Source organism: Physella acuta, unplaced genomic scaffold (assembly GCF_028476545.2).
Source record: "Physella acuta isolate Inbredline_101_S28 unplaced genomic scaffold, ASM2847654v3 ptg001759l, whole genome shotgun sequence".
NCBI classification, from domain to species: domain Eukaryota; kingdom Metazoa; phylum Mollusca; class Gastropoda; family Physidae; genus Physella; species Physella acuta.
In genome coordinates, this window is record NW_026733269.1 from 33648 (window position 1) to 50237 (window position 16590).

The following is a 16590-nucleotide window of genomic DNA, read 5'->3' on the forward strand; positions in this document are numbered from 1 at the left end:
CAACTAAGGCCGACAATAAAACTTGATGGGGTGCCAAAATGAGCAGGGGCAAAATATTATAGGTAACTTTTTGTTCTGCGAGTTTAAAAATAGACACCGACTTTACTCAACAAATTTGTATACCAGGGAAATGACAGAAAATGATCTAACATTTACATGCCGCAATTGATCAATAGGACGGGATATTAACAGAGGCTGTGTTAGAGATATTTGCGGGAAATGTGTATCGCACTAGTGTTTCTCTAAGCACAAGATGTTGCTACACTGATGCAAGACACGCCAAGAAAGGGTGGCTCAAGATATGTGGAGTAGCTTTTGTGGAATTTTTGTAAAGTAAATAACCTTAACCTAGTCTGATCTCTTACAACTGATGAATCACTGCACAGAGCGCCCCACATTCTCACACCTGTAGGCACACACGGCGCCCCAAGTTTCCCGCCACACTGTAATCCCTCCTGAACACGTCTGCTGACTGTACAACCCTCACCCAAATATTTCCTTCATCATCTCTTGTCATAAGTTTCCCGACCCGTCCCACGAGACGCCCTCCAGCAGCCGCGGCCTCCTGAAGGGGGCTGTGGGTGGGGGTGGTCGCTGGACGGGACCTGACGATGGGGACAGCGAACGGCGAACAGAGGCCGCGGGGGGCGGGGCGAGCAGGCGGCGTGTGGAGGCCTGGGTTCTAGGGATCCTGGTCCACGTCTGCCACATCTCGTCCCTCCTGGCCGCGGGGGTCTCCCCCGGCCCCAGGGTGGAGGCCGGCACTGCAATGTCACGACCAGGTGTCCGGGGTTTTTCCGAATCTGACGAGCTCCCAGACTCGCATTCCTCAGCGTCAGATCCACTCTCAGAGTGGGCGTAGTGGTCGTGTCCGATGGTTCCAGACGACGAGGGGTGCCCGCTGTCTACGGTGGACATCCGCTCTCGCCCCGTCTGGTGCTCGTCACGTAGGGGCAGCTCCGGGCTGGACGACGGGGGGTCAGCCTCGCTGTGGGGAGAACTGCCCGAGCACTGGTCCTGGCTGGTCGAGCTGGACGACTCGGACAAGTTCTTGGACCGGCCGCGTCTCGATGAAGATTTACTCGCCGGCTTGGATGACGAGGTGTGCCGAGTTTTTTTCCGCTCACGTGACGGGGCGGCGCTTGGCTCTGGAGGCTCCTCCCCTTTAGCGTACACCAGCGTGATCTTGATGGACTTCTTGCCCGAACTGATGAAGTAGGATTTAGGAGCCATGGAGGCCCTCTCCTGTTGAAGTAGAGCCACCACCGGGCCGGGTAACGGGTACTCCATGTAAGCTCCACTAGACTGGACGTCCGCGCTAACACCTTGCAGGACGGAGCTTTCCTCAACAGCGAAGCACATGTGAAAAGTTGAAAGATTTGATTTTCTCCAAACGGATTGGCCTTTGCTGTTGTGGTTTGAATTTCGTTTAACAGGGAGGTAACTAGACGACTGTTTCTAATTTGCTGTAACACACAGTGGGTTATCTAGAATTAAACAAGATAAGATAATCCGTCTGTGTACCATAAAATAAACTGTTGGCACAAACGATGTATCTGTTTCTCTCGTTCTGTCTGTCACAGAGCAGATTGTCTCCCTTCTTTAGCATCTTGATCTGTAGAGAATAAAAATAGTTAGCACATAACATGTTTATTCCCATAACTCAGGGGTCGGCAACCTTTTGAGACAGAAGAGCCAAATGTTAAAATTTACAAAATTTCCCAGCTTTTAAAGAGCCACTAACATTTTAATTTCAATATTATAATCTTTGATTAGGAATATATATATATATATATATATATATATATATATATATATATATATATCGTTCATTACTGAGAGTTGCAGACTAATATTTTCACGAGTTTAAAAATAAAATAAAATAATTATTAGTATTTTTGCATGGAGCTGAAGAGCCGCAACTTGACATCAAAAGAGCCGCATGCGGCTCGCGAGCCGCAGGTTGCCGACCCCTGCCATAACTCATACGAAAGACAAAAACATATTTTTTTTTACAAATCTTTGACTTTGTTTTGGGTTGTGTTTTAAGTGAAACGTTCCCAACATGTTTACTGTTTTTATTTATTAATTAAGTATAATATAACTGGTGGTCATTTCTTCACTGTAAAAAAAATAAAGGCCTACATGTCTTTGTTGAGATTTATCAAATCATGCTTGATTTCACAAGTTGTAGGTTAACGTAGATTTTGGCGTCAAAACGCATAACACTAGGCCTACATTGAATACTCATATTGTTAATTGAACACAGTTTATAAATTTTAATGGAGTTTTAGTTGATCAAGGTGACTTTATGAAAGAATAATTTATTGACTTTTTAAACCAAGAGTTTGACATCGAGTTTTGCAAACGTGTTAGTTTCATACTTTACTAGACACGATTGGGATGTGCGGGCCTACACCAAAGATAAATTGTAATGTGGCATAGCGGGTATTTCTTTTTGGGTCTATACTCTATAGTGATATCCTAGTGGTACCTAATAAAATTATTGTATCGATACTGAGCCCACAAATACCAACATTCATGTGACAACAGCTCTAGTGCTGGTAGCTAATGAAATTATTGTATCGATACTGAGCCCACAAATACCAACATTCATGTGACAACAGCTCTAGTGCTGGTACCTAATGAAATTATTGTATCGATACTGATAGAAGACACCGTGAAACCCATCGGTACAATAGACACAGGTAGATCAATGGCTAAATGTTCTGGTTCAAGTTGTGTACACACTGTTTTATTGGGGATTCGATCCTTGCCTTACACTGCTTTCCTAGATAGCAATTGTCAATGTTAATAACGTTTTAAGAGGCAGATAGCAATTGTCAATGTTAATAACGTTTTAAGAGGCCTGAGGCAGGCAGTAAGGCAATAGAAAACCTATAGACCAGATCAATACGACAGCGTATCTTTAAGATGACAGCCTAAGTTTGATAAGACAGCGTATCTTTAAGTTCAGAATGGCAGCCTAAGATTGATAAGACAGCGTATCTTTAAGATGACAGCCTAAGATTGATACGACAGCGTATGTTTAAGATCAGAATGACAGCGTATCTTTAAGATGACAGCCTAAGATTGATACGACAGCGTATCTTTAAGATGACAGCCTAATATGGATACGACAGCGTATCTTTAAGATGACAGTCTAAGATTGATACGACAGCGTATCTTTAAGATGACAGCCTAAGATTGATAAGACAGCGTATCTTTAAGATGACAGCCTAATATTGATACGACAGCGTATCTTTAAGATGACAGCCTAAGATTGATACGACAGCGTATCTTTAAGATGACAGCCTAATATTGATACGACAGCGTATCTTTAAGATGACAGCCTAAGATTGATACGACAGCGTATCTTTAAGATGACAGCCTAATATGGATACGACAGCGTATCTTTAAGATGACAGCCTAAGATTGATACGACAGCGTATCTTTAAGATGACAGCCTAATATTGATACGACAGCGTATCTTTAAGATGACAGCCTAAGATTGATACGACAGCGTATCTTTAAGATGACAACCTAAGATTGATAAGACAGCGTATCTTTAAGATCAAAATGACATCCTAATATGGATACGACAGCGTATGTTTAAGATCAGAATGACAGCCTAAAATTGATTCGACAGCGTATCTTTAAGATGACAGCCTAAGATTGATACGACAGCGTATCTTTAAGATCAAAATGACAGCCTAAGTTGTTTTAAAAGTTGGCCTCATTCGTCAACAAATCTCCCAAAATGTAGTTTTGAAAAAAACGTATCCGAAGTTTCATGGGGTCTGATTTACTTTTTAAAAATATTTTAACTCATTTATTTATAAAAAGTTAAAAGGCATTAAACAATGAGCATTAAAGCTATTTTTAAGACTTTATGTAGCAGTAGAAGACCGAAATAATTATTTTCACTTTTGAGATAGAATGAAATACTATCAACCGGATCAGGATTAGAAAACTGTATAATGTTCTAAGTCAAATTTTGTTTTTTTACAGCCAGTTTCAATAGCTTTTCCAGAGGTGTAATGCAGTTTTGTATGAGTTATTGCCCCTCCCCCACAATCCACTTTTTAAAGAAGTATTTTTGGCCCCCTAAATGGTTTTTAAGGAGTATTGAGGACCAACTCTTAGACTATTAAAAGAAGAGCAATAAGTCATTAAATATTAGCTTGAAAGCATTTTCATTACAACACCACTAGTCACGTGACGAAATAAAATTTATTTTTGAACAAAAAATGTCCTTGTTTATTTACGTTTATTTATTGTTTATTTAATTGGACCCCAAACTGCCTTCCTCGACCCCCCCCCCCCTCCCCAGCCCCCGCATTGTGGTTTGGCAGCTCTGTAGTGCCGCGATTGTTGTGAATATAAACACATCCTCGCTGGCACCGGAAAAATATCTCATCATCCATTTAACAAGATAATAAATGAGTCATTAAAACTAATTTTAAAATTGCAAAAAGGGAGGTAATAAGATAATTACGAGCGAATACACGCACGTTAAAAAAAAGCGAGCTGATAGTTCACAGTTGTTTACAAATATGAGATCCAAACACGGATGTCGTGAAAACCATTGTCGTCAGATGCTGATAGAATCTCATCTACTGATAAGATTTTTTTAAATTTTTAAATAAATAGATATATGGGATACAAATATTTAGTGACAAAACTTAGGCTGGTTGGTGACTAAAAAAACGTTTAGTTTGTACATGAGGGGAGGGGGACTTGAAACTTTCGGGCGGGGGGGGGGGGGGTACATTTAAATGTCCTGTGTCGGAGACTGGTTAAAATATTTTTTTCCGTATAAACTATTTCTTTCTATTTAGTCCCGGAAGGGGGGGGGACGTTGGATGCCCTTAGGTTAGGGGCAGAGGTCCCTCCCTGAAGCCCATGTAAAATGTGCATTAATTTGTTGACTCTAAACCGGGTTAGTACTTTAAATTTAAAATATGCATTGATTTGTTTTAGTCTTAAATATAGTTCATGTAAATTTAATTTCACTGGGCCAGTGCTATTTTTAGCATCAACCGGGTTAGAGTTCAGGATGAGGTAATTACGTGCACGCGGCTGCTGTGGTATCGCTAATTTTATGACGGAGAAATAAATAATAGTTTCGTCAATGATGTGAGGAGCGAGGAATTTTACTATGGCGATAGAATATTGAGCGGGACGTTCGTTTTGAAACAAATAAGTTTATTGACTTGTTGAAGTAAAGACAGATTGTTACTAAAAAAAACGATGTATTACGGAATAGGCTTTTTTTTTGGATGGTAAAGGCATGAGTTAGTTAACTAAATTTTTAACCCCTGTTTTTTTTTAGAAGTTCTCCTACGCACATACATCACATAGCCCTACAAATACACAAACATTTACATATACATGACTTGCAAGCACAGAGTTCTATAAATACAAGTACACAGGCACAGAAACACTAATACATACACATCCTCCTTTTTTTTTAAAATTTCACATAAGCACATACACCATCATATACATACACTTACATACACAGACACGAATATATACATATATATATATATATATATATATATATATATATATATATATATATATATATATATATATATATATATATATATATATATATATATATATATATATATATATATATATATATATATACATATATATATATATATATATATATATATATATATATATATATATATATATATATATACATATATATATATACATATATACATATATATATATATACATATATATATATATATACATATATACATATATATATATATACACATATATATATATACATATATATATATACATATATATATATATATATATATATATATATATATATATATATATATATATATATATATATATATATATATATATATATATAGGCCACTGTCCTATTACCTATTAAATTGAGCTTTGTCTGTCATATTTATACTTAAACGAACTAACAGTTAGTTTATACATTGTTGGGTCAAGAATTTTTCAATGTTTTACTGTTACTGTTAATCTGGACCCTCTGTTAATTTCAGCAGACGAGTTATAGGCCTTTCCTCAGTCAACAAGTTAGTGAGTTATCGTTCCTTCCATAAATAACATTTTTGTCGGTTATAGACCCTCTAGGTCAACATCAACTCGAGTTATTCCTCTCTCCAGTCAACTTCTACTCGAGTTGTTGATATTATGAAGTCAACATTTTTTTCCCACGTTTTCTTTAACTTGCTTTCGCCTCTGTTTGTTTGTTTGTTTGTTTGTTTGTTTTTCCAATCAAATCTTGCGATCGAAATTTCGGGCACTTCCCAGTTAGCTAGCGCGCTGAAATTTTCAGGGAAGCTTTGTTACCGATGACAATTGAATATTCAATTGTTATTATTACTAAATTGATCCATGGAAACATTTTATTGAACATTTTAAATCACTATATAATTGTACAAAAAATGTGGGAAAAGGGGACATAACCCAGTCATTGTAATTTGATGAAAACAAGGTTCGGTACTCTCCCTGCTTACTGAGTAGTGTTCACGTGGTGTTTGTGTACAAACAACTGGAACAACTGGTGGCCAGTATGGGGGAGACGATATGGTCGAGTGGTTGGGCACACGATTGCTAACCCACTCGACACGGGTACAAGGTTCGTGTTTTTTACGAGTTGTCTTCGTTTACCCAAAAAAAAAGTGAATGCGAAAAGATAAAATCGATAGCAAGATTTTAATGCAAACAAACAAAGACTAAAAAGTAGAAAATAATTATCATTAAAAAAGTTTTAAAAAACCCACGTTTTCTGATTGAACTAAAAAAGTAGAAAATAAATGCTATACATCACAATAATGCAAGCGATCACTCTACTATAAGCGATGAAAAACGTGGGGCGCCGTGATTTTCTTACAGTTTCTAATACTGTTGACTCTCTACAAGCTCCCTAATAAAAGTCAATAGTATTATCTAATCAATGGTAATATAACTTTTACTTCGGCGCCCCACGTTTTTCATCGATTATAGTAGAGTGATCGCTTGCATTATTATTTTCTACTTTTTAGTTCAATCAGAAAACGTGGGTTTTTAAAAACTTTTTTAATGATAATTATTTTTAAATAAAAAATACTTAACTAAAAAAATGAAAAAGCATTTAAATAAATGTAACGTTTATGTGTATATAACGTTCAGGAATTCCGCGATATTCAGTGGTTCTCGCTTTAGATACACATGCTGTTGTTTTTTTAAATATCATATATATATATATATATATATATATATATATATATATATATATATATATTCCATTTTGATCTGCAGAACGTAGAATTGTGGTTTGTTTGGGTTGTTTTTTTAATTATAAAACTTTACAACGACAAGAGTAGAATATGATCTCTTGACACGGTAAATAAAACGCTCGTGGGGGGGGGGGGGGGAGGTCCTAGAAAAATGTTATGTAACGGGTGTTGGTCTTAGTTGTATCATATGTATGACATATGAGTAGGGTCACAAGTTTCTCATTTTGTTGTATACAAAATTGTAAGAATAGTCCGTCGTAATGCCACATTGGGTTTATAACGCCTCTTTCATTTTCTCCACTGTTCCTCTAAAGATGGCTTGTTTATACACTCAAAACATTTCTTAGTTGTAAGGAAAGAGCGTCCACCTAACGATATGGTCACGTGGGGTAGGGAGGTTTAGTTAGAACAAATTCTTGTTGTGAAACGTGAACTACCGCCATTGTTGTCGAGGTTTAGACCATTTAAATCCCAGCATCGACCCTAGCCTCGCTGCGTCACTATGAGCGGGAAACTCCAGTCCTGGCCATGGAGCCATGATGCTCCGAACAACAATTTACATCTGACATTTTATCCCGGCCCAACAGCGATCTTACCATCAAACTCTCTCAAACTTAATCCAAGACTTCAGACAACATTACAAGCTAAACCTTGTAACAAACTTTTCAAACTTGATACATTTAATCCACAAAGAAAAGAAACGAAACAATAAAAATTCCATCACTTGTGTCAACAGCTTGTCGTCTGCGGGGAGAAAGATGTTCACCTGCATACACGACATCGATACAGATGGCTTTTTGCGCTCGTGGCGCTGCTCCGGTGTACGGCTGCGGGCGGGTGGGTGTGCTCGCTGTAACGGCACGCATCTATACAAAGACTTACGCCATGTCGATATCAAAACAATTACACAGGTCGATGGGATACGCACAGTCAAGATCTACATGCTAGAGATGGCAGCGGGGCAACAACTCGTGCAGCACAGATCAACTGGGTTTCATGCAGCTTTTTTATCGCAGGAAGAGAGATGCGGTTTGTTTACCGTGGCACAGTCTGCTCCGTAGGAATGACGAGTTCGCTTTTCTAAATATATAAAAATTCTCCGTTTTTCTAAATATTTTTACTATAAATATTTTTAAGATTCTCCGTTTTTCTAAATATTTTTACTATAAATATTTTTAAGATTCTCCGTTTTTCTAAATATTTTTACTATAAATATTTTTAAGATTTTCTGTTTTTCTAAATATTTTAAGATTCTCCACGGATGGTGACAGTTTAGAGTTTTAATTTTTATTTTTATTTTTTAAAAGTATAGATTTTTTATCAACACAAACTAGTTAATAAATTGAGTTGACTAAAATAAGTTGCTTTATTTAGCTTTCAAATGTTGGGCTGAAGTGCAGACCGTACAGAGTGGCATATTCTAAAGAGGGAAGCGGTGACTCAGCGAAACAGTGAGAACTTAAATTAGAAAATGTGAGTTTTGGAGTTAATCTGTCTAAATCTAAATCATCCCTTAACACTTGGTGGGGTCGTTGGGACACCACAGGGTGGTGCTTTAGGGCTAAGTGTCCAAAAAATGTAACAAAATCTTCAAACACTGTTGTAAATTTTTGTTGGTTGATCTAACGATTTAAATATTTGTAGTAATCAATAGCCCTTTTGCTTTAGTGTGCTGTTTATATTTCTCTTAGTAAAGAAAACATTGAAGGTTGTTTAACCAGCAAATGTGAAGGATTAACTCCTTGGTTAACCCTTCATTTCATGAATTAATTTTGTGAAAGCTTTTTGAGAAAAAAAAATCTTACAAGGTGGGCTGTGGTGTGTAGAGAGCATAAATAATGAGGAAATTGAATTATTTTATCAAATAATGTTTATTTTGCAAAATAACAGTATGTATCAGATTTGATACAGTATGCAATGGTGGGTAAAAATTTGTTAAAATTGACAAAAAAGTATTTTTTACTTATCATTGAAAATTTATTGAGTAATTATTAATTTGAGTAAAACACTTATTCATCCCAAATCTGGAGCATCAGACATTCATTTACAAGGTAGTAATTTACATTTTTTTCACAATATTGCTATTACCAGTTATGTCATATTTCTTAGTAATCATGCATCTTTTTATTGTGTAAGTCAATAAGCAGCATCACTTTGCTCAGCATGACCTCTATCTAGTATAATTTGAAATTGTTTTGTTTTAAATGCAAAGTAGTTTTTAATGACTCAAACTTGTTTATATGAAAGAAATTAGAATATATCTACAATGCTGATATTTGGCCATTATTAGAACTTTTTCCTATGCAATGAAACCAGAGACATGACTGGTAGAAGCCAATGAATTGATTTATTTCTTCTATATCAAAGACTTCAAGCTTTATCTGGATTCCTCTGTGCAATGTAGATCTAGAAAATCCTTTCACCCAGTATACTAAGATAGTCTTTATCCATGGTGTGAAATAAAATAATCTTGAACAGCCGGAAGGCCTTGCACTAAAAACTATGTTGGTCAGTTCCTATTCCTCACAAATAATAGAAAACATTCATGTGTTTTAGTTAACCACTTTGCTGGACTAGCATCTGCTTACATCTTATGAATGTACATCTTATAAATGTAGGCCTACAGCTTATAAATGTATATCAGAATAAAGTCTACCGCTTTACTTGCTCCGAACCAATCCCTTTATTCTCTCTACATCACTTTCTAAGTGTTCAATTTCAGTTACAGTAACACCTTCAACATTAGGTAAATAAATAGATGAATAATTAGACATTAGTGACCAAAGAAATGTGCAGTCTCTATTTCAGACAGAATTCTTTTGTGAGAATCTTTACCCATCCTGTAAAAAAAAAAATTCACTATAAGAAACTATATATTATTTCTAGATTTATTTACTTTATCTTCATGCATGCACAAATTAAATTATAATTTAAATAAAAATAATGTATCACTGCTACTTTTTTATATACTAGAGGATTAGGATTTTATTTGCAAGTTTAAATACTATATGCAAGAATGTCAATCAAATATTATTATGCCATTTTTTTTAAAAACAATTATTGCAAGTGATAAGTTCAATATGTACTATAGGCCTTTTTATTAGATTGTAACTTCATAAGATGAATAATCAAATATTACACCAACTTCACTTTCATTTACATTCTCCTTGAAGTCTACCATCTATTTCATTCAGAACAGTTTTGCGACAAAATTTATCGCTCGCTCTAGACAAAAAGAGATCCTGTAAAAATAAATAAAACAATGTCTGCACCAAACAATCTCTAATCATTCATGAACTTCATGGATTTATAAATTAAGTTTTAATTACTATTATAAACATAAGTAAACCACCACTGCCTATAGTAATTATTACTGTTTGCGTACCGATATGAAGTAAATAATAAGTAGACTAAGTATGTAGGCCTATGCCTAATATTATTACTTATTTTCTATAATAATAATTACTGTACTACTTTCTAAGCTTATTAGACCCAAACACTGTCTCTGTGTATGAATTAGTATGATTAGAGAATTATATGCAAGTTATTCTAAGCAGTAGCTAGTAAATATCAGTCTAATACTATATTATTATTGTTATACATTATGACACTTTTTTTGGTCTTCAATAGCAGCACTACACTGTACACCCTTTATTATAGGCTTATTATAGTAGCACACTGATCATCTGTATGTATATAGTACTGAGTAAGTGCTAAATCTAAGTAAAATTAGTATACAATAGTCTACAGCTTGACTATGTTACTATTGTTACAGATTTTGACACTATTTTTCTTCTATAATTTACATATTATTATTGTAAAAATATGAAAGAAAAACAAACCTAAGCTAGTGTAAGAACCAACAGTTGACTAGAGTCTACCTACTAGATGTTAGGAATTGTTCTATCAACTAATTATTATACTACAGAAAAGTCACTATACAGTAGTCCCAGCAAGTGTCATGGTCATACCGTTGCATGGTGTATCAAAACTGTTACATACCGTAATTGGACATTATCAGCACAAATATAAAGAAATAGTATGCAAACAACTTATTTTTAGGTAAAATTACTCACCTGAGATTGGTGAATATTTTTTTCAAGAAGAAAAACACGGCCTGTGAATTTTTATTATTTTCTCAAAAACACCTCGATCACAGCTGTCCGACCAGTGTAAAAAAACGGAATCAAACTCGAATTGTGTGAGACGAAACACACCTATAGTCTGTTTTGGGTATGAAGTTGGGTCAAAAGTGATCAAGCTAGAGTATGGCATATTAAAAACTCAGATTTTAACATTTGTGTAGATTCAATGGGGGTTATTTCACTTTGTATCAAAATTGATACAACATGAAATGAAGGGTTAAGCTGTTGGTGCCGTGAGATGGTTTAGTTTAGTGTTTGGGAAATATTTTGTAAGCAGACGTTACTAAATTACGTCATCAAAGTTCAAGAAATATCAAATGATTCACACTAGAAATATTGTCTATAATTTTTTAATACATTAAAATAAATTGTATAACTAAATTTTCCTCACTTTTAGTAAGTCGACATACCCGTGTAGGCCTATGTGCCATAAACAATTTTATTTCAACACTTTTGCTTGTCACAGAATGCCGCCAGTTCCCACCACGAAATAACATCACAAACCTCACCCCCCCCCCCCCCCCCTCCCCAATACAGTCTAAAGAAAACAGACATCTTTTTCATGATTTTCAGTTTCGAGCGATCAAAATGCATGTCGCTGCTACGTCACGCCGTACTGATACTCCCATTCAACACATAACATTTAGTCACCTAAGTACGACCTCACAACCCCCACCTCTCACCCCTAGGTATATACGTCAATTTATTTTTAACTGTTTGCAAACCCGTCATTTAGGAAAGTACAGCTTCTAATAACACGAATGGGAAAGTTTAAATAGTGCACATCGTTACCCGTTCGGATGAAAACATCTACAGGGCAGATGAAGTAGATTTCCCGTATTTGTGTTAGCTCAGACAATGCGGTCAGTTTAAACTCAAGCTGCCTTGACCTTGGGTGGAACCAGTGACATCCTGGTCCACGAGTACAGGGACGTTCACGTTATGTCTGGCGCGCTAGCACTTCACTACATTGTCTGATTTATAACTGTCGTGTAAACAGCGAGGCTACGGTCATAAGACGGCTGTGTGTAGGCCACAAGCTTCACTAGTCTCAACAAGCTATCATCTGTAGGCCACAAGCTTCACTAGTCTTAAACTATCATCTGTAGGCCTACACACAACTAACATACCATGTGTGTATACTCTCAATGTCTACACACTTCTAGTATTCATATCACTGACCTCTGATACATCTTGTGCAGGTGTGCAGTTACACATACTAAGTGCACAGACCACTAGTTTCAAAAAATGTGTTACAATCACCCTCCCCCCACCCCCCTCATGAAACTAACATTGTCTCATGCAACTCGTGTATGCACTCAAATGTGAAAGTGTTAGCCCCGATATAGCACCTACAATGTAACTTAAAATAATAACAAATAACTTGTAGCCAGTTGAACAATTTCTTTAATATTTAACTTGACCTTTACAATTAATTAACTTTTGAAAATATACCACTTAAATTTTTACATATGTGGGTTTTTTTAACATAAAACTTGTAAATCAAAAACAAATCACACTGTTAAAATCTTTCAATATAAAGTAAACTTAAGTAGCCATAAAGTAAAAAAAAAGTCATAACACAGGTAACTGTCATGTCATTTAATGTTTATTTATATAGTGGAAATTGTATCAAGTTTATGTAGTTTCAGAAAAATTAATGATTTTTGTATTCTGTTTATAATATGTATTTGCAAATTCTGTGATACCATTTATTTGCAGCTATGCTTTATTATAAACAATGGCAGCAAAGAAATAAAATTAGGTACGGGCTATCACATGTTTGAGGTTCTGACCACACCGAATTGATGAGCACAATCCGAGGACACCAGTAGGTATTACATAACATGCTTTACTGTCTTTAATGGATCATTTCTCTTGTAACCCAAATCAAACTTAATACTGTTTAAGACTTACAACAATTTGAATAGGGCATGTTTACTCAATGATCTAAATGTATTTTTGTTTATGATATACTCCGCTATTTCAAACTATGGTTAAAAGATCAGAGAGAATGGGCATTTATCACAGCGAGCGAGGGGATGGGGGTGCAGTTTGCACCAGGTGACACCTTTTAGGGGCGACACTGACAAAAATTTACTGTCAAAACAACTGTTTTATCCAAACAAGATAAAATACAAGAGAAAGAGTGGTAACACCAAAGACAAAAAAAAGGAATTTGACAAAAGAACATTGTAATTTTAAATGCTCTTTTGAAATTTAAATTGCAGATTATTGGTTCTGTTTGCATTTTGTAGAATTAGATTACTGTTTACAGTTTATAATTTTAATGGCACTGTGTGTAACTAGAGCCTAACATGAACACCAGGAACACATCCCAGCGTTTTAAAATGCCGTGTGACTAGGCGTCTCAAGTTGCTTTATGAGTATAATTCCAACCTCATGTCGTAAAGTGGTCAGCCTGTGCACAGAGGACATTTAGGGAATTGGGTGGTGGCAAGCTAAAACAGAGCATTTTAATGCCCTGTAATCTTCTTGATAGTAAACATCGTTGTGAGCAGAATCCAAATAAATAGCCAATTAAAATTGTAAGTGGGAAGCTAAAATCAGAGCATTTTAATGCCCTGTAATCTTCTTGATAGAAAAAATTGCAAGCTGAATCCAAATAAATAGCCAATTAAAATTATAAACATAGACAGGTCACTTAGGAGAAGCAGTACTGGAAGAACCAAAGATGCAAAGGGACAAAGGGGCATAACCAGAAAAAGGTTTCTAGCAAGAGTTAGGAGATGAAAACCTTAAATCTCAATGTGTGAGATTAATGTGAGAATGCTCATAATGTAGTTCTTAATTACAAATAACATTGAAAGATTTAACTAGAAAGACAGAAATGATAATTTATATTAGTAGGTATTGTGAAATGTACATCTTAACAATTTTAAGAAAAATCTGAAAAGAAATCTTACAGCATTTTGAAAATAAAATAAACTTAAGGCTGTTGATTAGATGAAAAGGTAAAAAGCAAGTTATGCTATTTAATTTTTTTTTTAAGTCTAATATGAGATATGTAGCAAATATAAAACACCCAGCATGTGATAGGTAATACTTGAATAGATAAAGTCTTACGGTAGGCCTTTTAAGTTTAATTAAAAGATTATTGTACAAAAACTATTTCAACTGAAGATGCATTAAAAGTCTGCAGTAAGAAAATGTGTTCAAGACCATTAAATCATTGATCAGTTGTTTGTTAATGGCTACTGTAGAACTAGAAGAAGAGATGTGATGCTTAAAAATTCAGTTGTCCTTTTGTACATTTTTAGGAAATATATCTGAAAAGCACAAAAATGTGGTAAAAACCCATATAAAAAAAAATGCATCAGAAGTCTAGATAAAAAAATAACATTTTTGTAGAACATTTTAAAATCTACGACAACACTTAATAGGATTGATTGATTGGTTGATTTGTTAGTTGTTAGCATTAATTTATACAGGACAAAATTAATTCAGGTGCAGCAAAAAGAAGCCAGTTTTGCTTTGTAAATAAGCAGCATATTATACACAAGATAAATGGCAAGTTGGACATGATAAATATTTGTCATGCTAAAGTACAAGTAGTTAAATTACAATGGAGAGAAAGGTGACCAAAGATCACATGGAGACACCGTTTACAATTTTGAATTCTCATTTTAAATACACTTTGGAAAACTGAACCAACATAATTATTTCTGATATCCAACTCCTGCTCAGTTTATAATTTTAATGGCACTGTGTGTAACTAGAGCCTAACATGAACACCAGGAACACATCCCAGCGTTTTAAAATGCCGTGTGACTAGGCGTCTCAAGTTGCTTTATGAGTATAATTCCAACCTCATGTCGTAAAGTGGTCAGCCTGTGCACAGAGGACATTTAGGGATTTGGGTGGTGGGAAGCTAAAACAGAGCATTTTAATGCCCTGTAATCTTCTTGATAGTAAACATCGTTGTGAGCAGAATCCAAATAAATAGCCAATTAAAATTGTAAGTGGGAAGCTAAAATCAGAGCATTTTAATGCCCTGTAATCTTCTTGATAGTAAATGTTGCAAGCTGAATCCAAAAAAATTGCCAATTAAAATTATAAACATAGACAGGTCACTTAGGAGAAGCAGTACTGGAAGAACCAAAGATGCAATGATAAAGGGACAAAGGGGCATAACCAGAAAAAAGTTTCTAGCAAGAGTTAGGAGATGAAAACCTTAAATCTCAATGTGTGAGATTAATGTGAGAATGCTCATAATGTAGTTCTTAATTACAAATAACATTGAAAGATTTAACTAGAAAGACAGAAATGATAATTTATATTAGTAGGTATTGTGAAATGTACATCTTAACAATTTTAAGAAAAATCTGAAAAGAAATCTTACAGCATTTTGAAAATAAAATAAACTTAAGGCTGATGATTAGATGAAAAGGTAAAAAGCAAGTTATGTTATTCAATTTTTTTTTTAAAATCTAATATGAGATATGTAGCAAATGTAAAACACCCAGCATGTGATAGGTAATACTTGAATAGATAAAGTCTTACGGTAGGCCTTTTAAGTTTAATTAAAAGATTATGGTACAAAAAATATTTCAACTGAAGATGCATTAGAAGTCTGCAGTAAGAAAATCTGTACAAGAGCATTAAATCATTGATCAGTTGTTTGTTAGTGGCTACTGTAGAACTAGAAGAAGAGATGTGATGCTTAAAAATTAAGTTGTCCTTTTGTAAATTTTTAGGAAATATATCAGAAAAGCACTAAAATGTGGTAAAAACCCATTTCAACAAAAAATGCATCAGAAGTCTAGATAAAAAAATAAATAACATTTTTGTAGAACATTTTAAAATCTACGACATAACTTAATAGGATTGATTGATTGGTTGATTTGTTAGTTGTTAGCATTAATTTATACAGGACAAAATTAATTCAGGTGCAGCAAAAAGAAACCAGTTTTGCTTTGCTTTGTAAATAAGCAGCATATTATACACAAGATAAATGGCAAGTTGGACATGGTAAATATTTGTCAATCTAAAGTACAAGTAGTTAAATTACAATGGAGAGAAAGGTGACCAAAGATCACATGGAGACACTGTTTACAATTTTGAATTCTCATTTTAAATACACTTTGGAAAACTGAACCAACAGAATTATTTCTGATATCAAACTCCTGCTC

General features: G+C 34.9%; 1 long non-coding RNA gene across 2 annotated transcripts; it reads right to left on the reverse strand.

The window, feature by feature from the left end:
* Positions 1 to 9046: 9046 nt before the first annotated feature.
* LOC131930338 (uncharacterized) lies at positions 9047 to 11524 on the reverse strand. Of its 2 annotated transcripts, none has more exons than XR_009384112.1 (3): positions 11369 to 11524; positions 10438 to 10534; positions 9047 to 10132 (listed from the first exon to the last, which is right to left on the reverse strand). It is a non-coding gene; the product is annotated as an uncharacterized LOC131930338 (long non-coding RNA). The 2 variants fall into 2 exon arrangements; XR_009384113.1 differs by having other exon boundaries at positions 10432 to 10534.
* Positions 11525 to 16590: the final 5066 nt, after the last annotated feature.